Source organism: Lissotriton vulgaris, unplaced genomic scaffold, assembly GCF_964263255.1.
Source record: "Lissotriton vulgaris unplaced genomic scaffold, aLisVul1.2 SCAFFOLD_7999, whole genome shotgun sequence".
Lineage (NCBI taxonomy): Eukaryota > Metazoa > Chordata > Amphibia > Caudata > Salamandridae > Lissotriton > Lissotriton vulgaris.
In genome coordinates, this window is record NW_028244940.1 from 19,212 (window position 1) to 28,504 (window position 9,293).

General features: G+C 38.1%; 1 pseudogene; it reads left to right on the forward strand.

The window, feature by feature from the left end:
* The first annotated feature begins 7,497 nt into the window (after positions 1-7,497).
* On the forward strand, positions 7,498-8,272 carry LOC147666689 (uncharacterized; annotated as a pseudogene).
* The last annotated feature ends 1,021 nt before the right edge of the window (positions 8,273-9,293 follow it).

Below are 9,293 nucleotides of genomic sequence, written 5' to 3' on the forward strand. Positions count from 1 at the left end.
ATTCCCGCGAATTTGCGGATTTTTTTTTTTTGTGTTCGCCCGTGTTTCTGCCAGTTCGCGAGGGTTTTTACAATTTCGCAATTTGCGAACTTACCTGTCGGGTCGCAAGTTTTGCGAACTTGTTGTTTCTACGTGTCCAGCCTGTTTGGGACACTCTTCTTCATCACTGCCACTCTCTATCACCACTGCCACTCTCTGACTACTCATGCCACCCTCTGGCCCACCCATGCCACCCTCTGTTTCATCACCACACCCTCTGGTTGTCCAGTGTACATTATTTTCGGCAAAGCAAAGCACACCTTCCCTGCCTCAAGTGACCTGAATTAATTTGGGGCTGATTAATGTGTCACAGAATATTTTTTTAGCTGGCACCTGCTTCCTTAGTGCGCCCTGATTAGTGATCTTTTGCACTTGCTAAGTGCTTTCATTGTTGCAAAATTAGTTACAACACCTGCCCTGCCCCAACTAACAATAATGAATTAGGGGCTGCTTAATGGATTTTAACTTCCAGCCTGGCTCCTGCTTGTCTCCCTTAGCTGTAATTCAGGACCTTTGTGGCATATGTGTAACTATTCTGAGGTTCAGAGCAGGGTCACATAATAGTTGCAACTGGCAACTGAACTCTGGAGGGGCCCCTCAGGAAGCACTACAGGAAATGGCTACTAATGATGAGCCTGAACTTTTGAACCTGGCAAGTAGTTTCAGTTTTGCTAAGATCGTATTTCTGCAATTTAGCACTTATTCGCGGGGCGCGAAGTTGTACTGGGAAGCCGCGAACTCACGCGAACAGTGCGAGCAGTGCGAACAAAATCCGCTGCTCGCGGATTTGCGGATTTTGCGGGAGATTCGCGAATCTCGCGGATTGCGAATTTCCCGAAAATCCGCAAAATCCGCGAGCGAAACGGATTTTCCGCCCATACCTACTCACAGTATCAAACGGCCTATGGCTATGTTCCGTGGTGACCGAGCAAGGTGCACGATGATGATATGGTTTAAATAAAATGTGGCCACAAATATCATATCAAAAACGTTGTGATGACAAGTATGTGGTTCAACAGAAAGTAACAAGTAAGAATATTATACTTCAAGTGTTTAGTATTGTTTAAAATTGTTGTATATAATAGAACGTTTACATTATTTTTTATGTTTTATTAGTTTGTGTTTATTAAATAATTATTTAATTGTTATTTAGTTGCAATTTTTTTTCAGTAGTGTTTATTTTTTGCTACCGTTATATATATAAAGAATTATTTTTGATTTTGCATGCACTTGAGACCATCTGAACAACCGTTCACAGTTTTTTTGTGGTGTTTTTCTTCTTTTGCACTATTTAAAAAAAAGAAAGCATATTTACAGGCTGCAAAACGTGTTGGTAATAAAAAAAATTATTTTGATGATTTTTGATGGATAGTTGGATACCATTAGTATTTTTTCTTTTCTTATGATTGGGAAAGACGTAATTGGATATGTACTTTTTGAATGTTATCTGCATTTAGAAATATGGAATGGTTAGAGAAATTGAAAAATATGCAATATTGGATAAACATGAAAAATCTATTTTGACGTTTTTTGTCTTTGTTCATATGAGGGATGGACTCATGGGAAGTATTGTATATATTGTACACTTTTGCAAATGGTTTCATATCATTGTTTAATTTGTTCATTTTCCATATTACGAGTTTCAATATTTTTAATTTGTTTTTATATTTTCGGTCCTATGATTATAATTTGTAATTTGTATATTCATATTTTTTAAAATATGTTGTGTTTTTAAATTTCATGTTAGTTTTTGTGTTCTGTACTGTTATTTATACTGTTAATTTTTCTAATTATTTTAATTGTTATTTGTAATTCTATTAATGATTTGAATGTATTTTTTACATTTGTTTACAAATTTGTATATACTTTTTTTAACTAATTTCCATTAATTCATATAGACTTTGAACCTCTTTACATTACATTTTTATATAAATTTAGCTTGCAAATGTGAAACCTGCAAATACCACCTTCCCTACTCTTGTATCCTTCCAGATCTCAACACTTTTTGAGAACATTTTCATGTTGAATTCTTTTATTCTTTTATTGATGTGTTTTTTCAATTTAAAGTTAGTGCAGTTCATTGTTTTTTTTTCCCTTTATGTTTATTAGTTTGGAGTTAGAATTGTAAATAGTTTTTCTTTTTTTCAAGTTACCGTCATTAGTATTAAGATTTGTAGATTTCTTTCAATTAGTAATGTTGAATATTGATCATTTGTATGCTAATTTTGTTTAGCTTTGTAACTTGCTTTTAAAAAAAGATATTTTAGATTTATTTTGTGAATTTTTTATAGTGTATTATAATTTTAAAGTAATTTATGTTACTCTTTTTGGATTATTACTTTATTTAGTAATATATTTTTATATTTATAATTACCACTTAATTATATTTTATAATTTGTATTTTTAAAATATATATAAATGTATGTATTTGTAAAACTGTATGGGGTTCGATAACAAAGAGAGAACATGGACAAAGCATTTATAAAAGAGCAAACAGAAGAATAATATGTTCGGAAATAGACTTGAGTGAAGGGGGAGATATTTCCTAGCAGCCAACAACCTAACGCAAGCTGGTATTTTTTTTTGTTCAAATGCAGCTGATATCTAAGTACAAGGAGAGGTACAAACAGAGGACAAGGGACGAAGCACAGTGAAGAGTGAAAGGAAGACAAGCAGAGGAGCAAGAAGAAAACAAGCAACAATCTGAAACAAAAAGATACAGAAAACTGAAGAAACAATGAGACTGATAAATCTTTTGAAAAAACATTGCTAGTGGATGAAACTTCATTCCTGGAAAAGGGGTTATGCATTTGGCAAGAAAAACATAATGAAATTGCGGAAACATAGATTGATGTCTTTAAATTAGTAAGAGAAATCAAAATGACCAAAAAATCATACATTACTCCATATCCTAAAAGAACTAGAAAAAAATGATGATTTACTAAGAAACACAGTAATTGCTGGAAGTATGTTGATGACAAGAAATTAAAAGTGATAGCAGTTTTGAAACTCAGATCATGTATCTATCCCTCCTACTATTCTAGCAATAACATTTATATTTTCTTTGAATTAGTGGTTAGAAATATATAAAAAGAGAAATCATCCACAGCAAGAGAAACAGGAAATATTATCAAAGAGAGAAAGATTTGCAATTCAATCATTAAAATACAATAACTCAATTAGAACAAAGGCAGCAGGCAACAGACGTAATATAGAAGTATTGTAAAGGGAACAATATGTCAAAAACACTCAAAATCAACTACAGGATGAGTCATGCTAAAAATTGCTGGACCATAGTCCATATCCAACACTAAGCAACTGACACCATGACTGTTTCAAAGGAAAGAAAATTGCTTATTGAATGAAGATGCAATGGAATATCTAAAAGTGAATATACAATTGCCAGCAATAATATATATTTTTGTGAAGGTACAAAAGTATTTCTCTGGGAAGACCAATTATTTCTTCTTGCCAATCCCTATTTGAAAAAATGTCCATATCCATAGAATCTTGTCTAATTCCAATTGTCAAGACATTGACCTCATACTTAGGAGGCATTGGAGATCTTCTGAATCATATACAGAATATTCAAAACAAATATCTTTTCATAGTGGGCATGACAACATTATACGATTTGTTTGTATCAGAATCATATTGTTAAATAGTAAAGGTGCAACATGAGCACTCCAACCCTAAAAGAAGTGATCCTAACAGAGTACATGGTCCAGAGTCCAGAAAGTAGTTTTAGCCTTTCTGCTCCTTCTGGTCCAATTTCCTCATAACACCCACACCTAACTCATATTAGGATTGCCTCCTGGCAAACACCTCAAGAGTTCCACTAGGCCTAGGGCTAAAGCCCCCACCATTATCATTCACGATTATGGTGTGGCCTATGTGAAACATGCCACCCTAGGATGGGTGAGGGGTTTTGTCCAATAAATAATATGATTGGCAATAAGACCTCCGAGACCCATTGGCCCCGATTCACAGAACTAACTTAAGACAAAATCCTAAACGTACTACTTTTGGTATTCACAGAAGTTAGGAGTTTGTCTTAAGTTTGTCTTAAGACAGATTTAAGACAGACTTAAGACAAAATCCTTACTTAAGTCTGTCTTAAGTCTATCTTAAGTCTTTCTTAAAACCAACTTAAGACAAAATCCTAACTTCTGTGAATACCAAAAGTAGTAAGTTTAGGATTTTGTCTTAAGTTAGTTCTGTGAATCGGGCCCATTGTTTTCCTTTCTTTCCATTATCTTGGAGATCCCTGACCATCCGTGAATTTTGCACTTTTTTTCTTCACCCTGGGTTCACATGTGCCGGTTCGGCTCACACAACACCTCTATTGACCACACATTCTTCCATCTTTTTAAAGGTAGGAGTGTTGTCAATGAGTCAAGTTGGCCCCAGCCGTACTTTAAAGAATGTGAAAAACGGTGCGGTGAAAAAGAGTCTCACTGAATTAACCCTTCTCCTTCCAAGAAGGGCTATACCAGTGTAGCAATGTAAGGCCAAATGCGGCAGCTTTGTGCGGTAATCTGCAATCATGTGTGACGACCTTCCACGCTGAGTTGCTACCGCTTTAAGAAGTTCCTAAAGACAGATGACTGGATGGGTTCTAAATGGTGAAGTGTTTGATCTAGTCTCAAGAGCATTTTTGGAAGATGGGAATGTAGATTCTTGAAATTGTATTGGTCGTCTTTGTTGGTTTTATACTGATTTACATTGCAATCCAAGTCTATATTGCCTCCATACATAGTGTCCCTAGAGGCAAGGATTCCTTTTTTACCCTCTGCAAATATTGGATGATGATGAAGATCTGAACTAGAAATACGATTTTGGTTCTTTAGAATGTTTTGAATCTAATATGGAACTGGAGGTGAATCTTTTGATGATCATTGATGTATTTTCATATGCACCCATGAATAGCACATATGGGAGGAATTGTAAAATGTGAGTTACTCCCTTAGCACAATTTGAACTGCTGCAGACCTATTTCTGAGTCCTGCAAACCATGCCTGAAGAAAGTGCCCATCTCTGACCTGACGTTTCAAGTCTCTTTTCATACATTGGCTCCCAAGATGAAAACATGTTGATTATGACTGAAGGCCATCTTCTTCCTTTCTCATGAACGCAGACATAGACACCCGTGAATGCCCCTTATTGTATGAAGTAATGTGATCTTCATTGGAATTTTATATCTAGAATGCTATAAATGTGTGGCTTTCATTTGCTTACCAAGCTCGCTCCAATATGGTTTGCTGGGGGAAACACTTGGTCAACCTGCGAGTCTCGGATTATTACATTTTCTTTTGTTAATAAACTTTAACACTCCATTTCTCACCACTCTCAGGTTTTTTCACAAATGCTTCATTTACAACACACCAATCAATTTTTTAACATTGTAATTTTTATCATGCCATCCTTTGTACTTTTTCTGATGTTTTACAATCTTGCCAGCTGAAAATGTTATGGCTTAACTTCAACTCCTGAGGGAACCTAAGCTCAATCTTACAATTTGCGGAGGACAGTGGTATCATCACTTGGAAAGAATGCCCTTACAAAATATGTAAACTATGCTAATGTTTTGTCACGGACCCCATAATCACTCAGGGCTGCCGAATCTACAGTATTTCGCCAGCTGGATTTAGATACATGGAGCCTGCCTCGCCGTCCACGTCAACAGAGTGGTTCCCGCTGCAGTTGCGGCACACCACAGCTGAAGTGATGGACTTCAATGCAGGTGAATACTACTCCATCAGGGTAGCTGGTTCCCGCCGAGCTGATTTAGATATCACAGTTGTTCTGGCTGTCTACTAGCAGCAGTTCCCAGAAAGAGGCAGTCAGTTGTGGTGCGCTCTCAACAGTACACCATGACTTTAGCTATTGTATGAATGCTAGTGAACACAGCTGATATCCACTGGCCAAATGGAAACACCTGCAAACAACCCTATAAAACACACCCCATTTCAGATCATGATCCTTTGCCATTCCAGCTCCATCACAACTTGTGATCCCAGCGGCTTTGCCACTGAAATTAGGTTTTTTATTTTTCATTCTACCTGTCTCCTGTCCCATTTTTCCCTTTCTTTTAATGCCTTGTAGTTAATTATTTACTTTATTTAAATTTTGTGCACAATGCCAGGCCTCAAAAATCCATGTTTTACTGAGGGAGTATAGCCAGTCATGGTGGATGAAATTCTAAGAGTAGAGCCCCAATTGTTTGGATTCCAAGTCCAAAATACACCCCTATCACAGAAAAGGCAAATGAGAGCCAGAATAATCCATCGACAGAGTGAATGCTACAGCAAACAACCTGTGCAGACAGGAGGAAATTAGGAAGAGCTGGAACAACCTGTGGAGGAGGATGCTTCCTCTGACATCCAAGGGTTACATAGAGGCCAAAAAGACTGGTGGTGGTTCTCCCATGCCCCCAATACCATTCATGCCCTAGGAGGAGAAGGTTTTGCAGATCCTACATCCTGAAGGTTTGACAGGAATACCTGGTGGAGTGGTGGCTGGTAGTTAAACTTTGCAAAGTCACAAAACCCTCAATGTCCTGTTTGTTCTCAACTCAGTTTTTGCCAGTGTGTCCTGAACATATGTTCCTAACATATGAACCTCAAAGTATCAGTATCAGTTCCTTATTATTGTTTTTGTGAATGTATTGTGTTGCATCTAAGATTACAGATGTCAATCTCCATTACATGTCTCATGATTGTACGGTGCCTGTAAGTGTTACACCACCAAATAACCCATTACCCATATGTGTGTCAAAATGTAAAAGTCTGGCCCATATCCACTGCATATTTTCCAAAAGTATGTTTCAAAAACCATTTTGCAAGTGTTGGGAAGTTTCTTCGAAACTACTACAACTAGCATGATGCCCTATTTCTGTTTCTCTAAAAGATATTGCTATGTCATGTTGCTAATTTTCTCTTCCCTAACGGATTTCAACACATGGTAAAATGTCATTAAGTGATCAATCCCTAACCAATGCTCTCTTCTGAAAATGGTTTGTGTTGTTTTCTGAATGTTGTCCTGTTCAACTCTACCAATGTTATTGTTTTTTTGAGTTTCAGTAATTAAACTGTTTTTTCACAAACATTTTCAGGTATGCAAATGACTATACTGAATAGCAGTGGTACTTGCAAAAATTTACACTGCGCTGTTTACATGATGCCTAATGCCAAACATCCATCCATGTAGTGGCAATGTCTGTTTTGCTGTCAGCCAGGCTTTGGAATTGTCAATTACACACTTCATCTATTCACTGTGTTGGTTTGAAAGGTTGGGAGATGTCAGGTATACTCCCTAATCACTTCATGAACATTTCAGGATATCTTATCACCTGTTGATTTCAAGTTGTACTGTTTGAAATTGATTCAAGTTAGGGTAAAATGTTCAATGCCACTAGAAGCTATCATCACAATAATCTCTATGTATTTTGTCTTCTAGGTATCTACATTGTTTGTCTCAAAAGATTTGAATGTACAATACACACTTTTACTAATAAGAATGTTCTCCATTTCTCAATAGGTCAATTTGGCCAAGAACATGGACATTATCCAGCCACTGAGGGAACCGCCTCTGCATCACAGCATCAAGTCTTCAGTAGAGACACTGCTCCTGGTGATATGGAGGAGCTTGAGGAGCCTGTTATATCAGGTAAGTCTGGGCAGACGTCTCTGCTGACACTCCCTGCACCCACAGCAGCACCTCCCACTCCAGCTGTGACACCTCAGCAACCTGAAGACTCCACTTCCTCTATTCCTCCTACTGTGACACCGATTATCCCCTAGTCCCAGGTGATGTTGAGACCCCACCACTTCCAGTTCACCCATGGCCCAGGCAAAAGGTACAGGGAAGTGGGGCTAGGGGTCATGGAATGGTGTTTGTTGGCCAGCATTCTGAGTCCACTGGAGTCACTGCCACCCACACCACCATCGACCAAATCTTGGGAGCCTACCATCAGTTCCAAGGCATTACGTGCCAGGTACTGACCGAGCTCTGGGAAATGAAGCAGCTGTAGAGGCAGCACAAACACCAGATGGAGGCCCATAACTTTAACAAAGGCTCCCTGATTGGGGTGCTTCTTGACATTTACATCCACATGAACAGAGCTTTCCCAGCACTACCTACCCTGTACTGTGGTCTTCGAACATCTGAGCCTTCTACATCGGCCACAGGAAGGGATGCCCTGCCACCGAAAGAACTAACTGCAACCCCCTAACCTCTGCAGATGTGGATCCTGCCCAGCAGGGCACCTCCATGCAGATCACTAGGAGGTGAGGATGGTAAGACCTCTATCACCGCCAGCCAAAAACCTCAAGGTTAAATTCCTCCAGGGTGTGCCTGCAATTCACTCTGTGGACTATTTCTGGATAATATTTTCCTTTTTGATGCCAGTGGCATTTTGAACATTGGACTTCAAACAATTTTGGCTCTCCAACAATGGTTTCTTTCACCATGACTGGGTTCATCACTTTTTGCTTTGCTTTTGTTATGTTCACCCTCTTTAATTTCATCACATTTGGTACAATAAATTTACAAGTCAAAAAATCATAGACTTGTGTTGTATAGCTCAACTCTACCAATGCATTTGTTTAATTCCGTCATAACTTGATAGTGAAAGAACATCAAAAGATTGTGTCAACATAGATGATTTACAAGTAGGTATTGTTAATTTCAAGTTCCCAAACATGACTCCCAAAATATGTCATACCATTTAATCATGAACTACTATGTAAATCCCATTTGACCAATACTTGTCTGTAAACATTTGCATTAACTTAATCAATGCATTACACAAATACTCATTGCCAGTTTGCACATTTCCAGTTCAAGACCTTGTCAACATGGAAGAAGGAGATATGTCAAAACAATAGGATAGCCTAGGCAAAAAATCATTGATTCATGTAAACACTTGTAACCAGATATTCTGGCTCACATAAGAAAGCCCATATCAATAACACCAAGAGACAAAAATATTGTAGACACAGGATCATAACAAACCACTGTTCTAGTATCTGATGGACTTTCACAACCAAGTGGCAGTGGAGTGTCGCCATTAGCGTGCCACCTCCGTAGGGTCCTCCAGGGGCAGGGTATCCAAATTGGGGCCCTGGAACATATAGTATAACTGTATGCAGATGATGCTCTGGTGTATCTGTGGGAGCCGACCCACTCGCTTCTGATATTGCTGGCGGCTTTGGGTCAGTTTGCCGAGGCCTTTTGACTCCATGTCAATAACA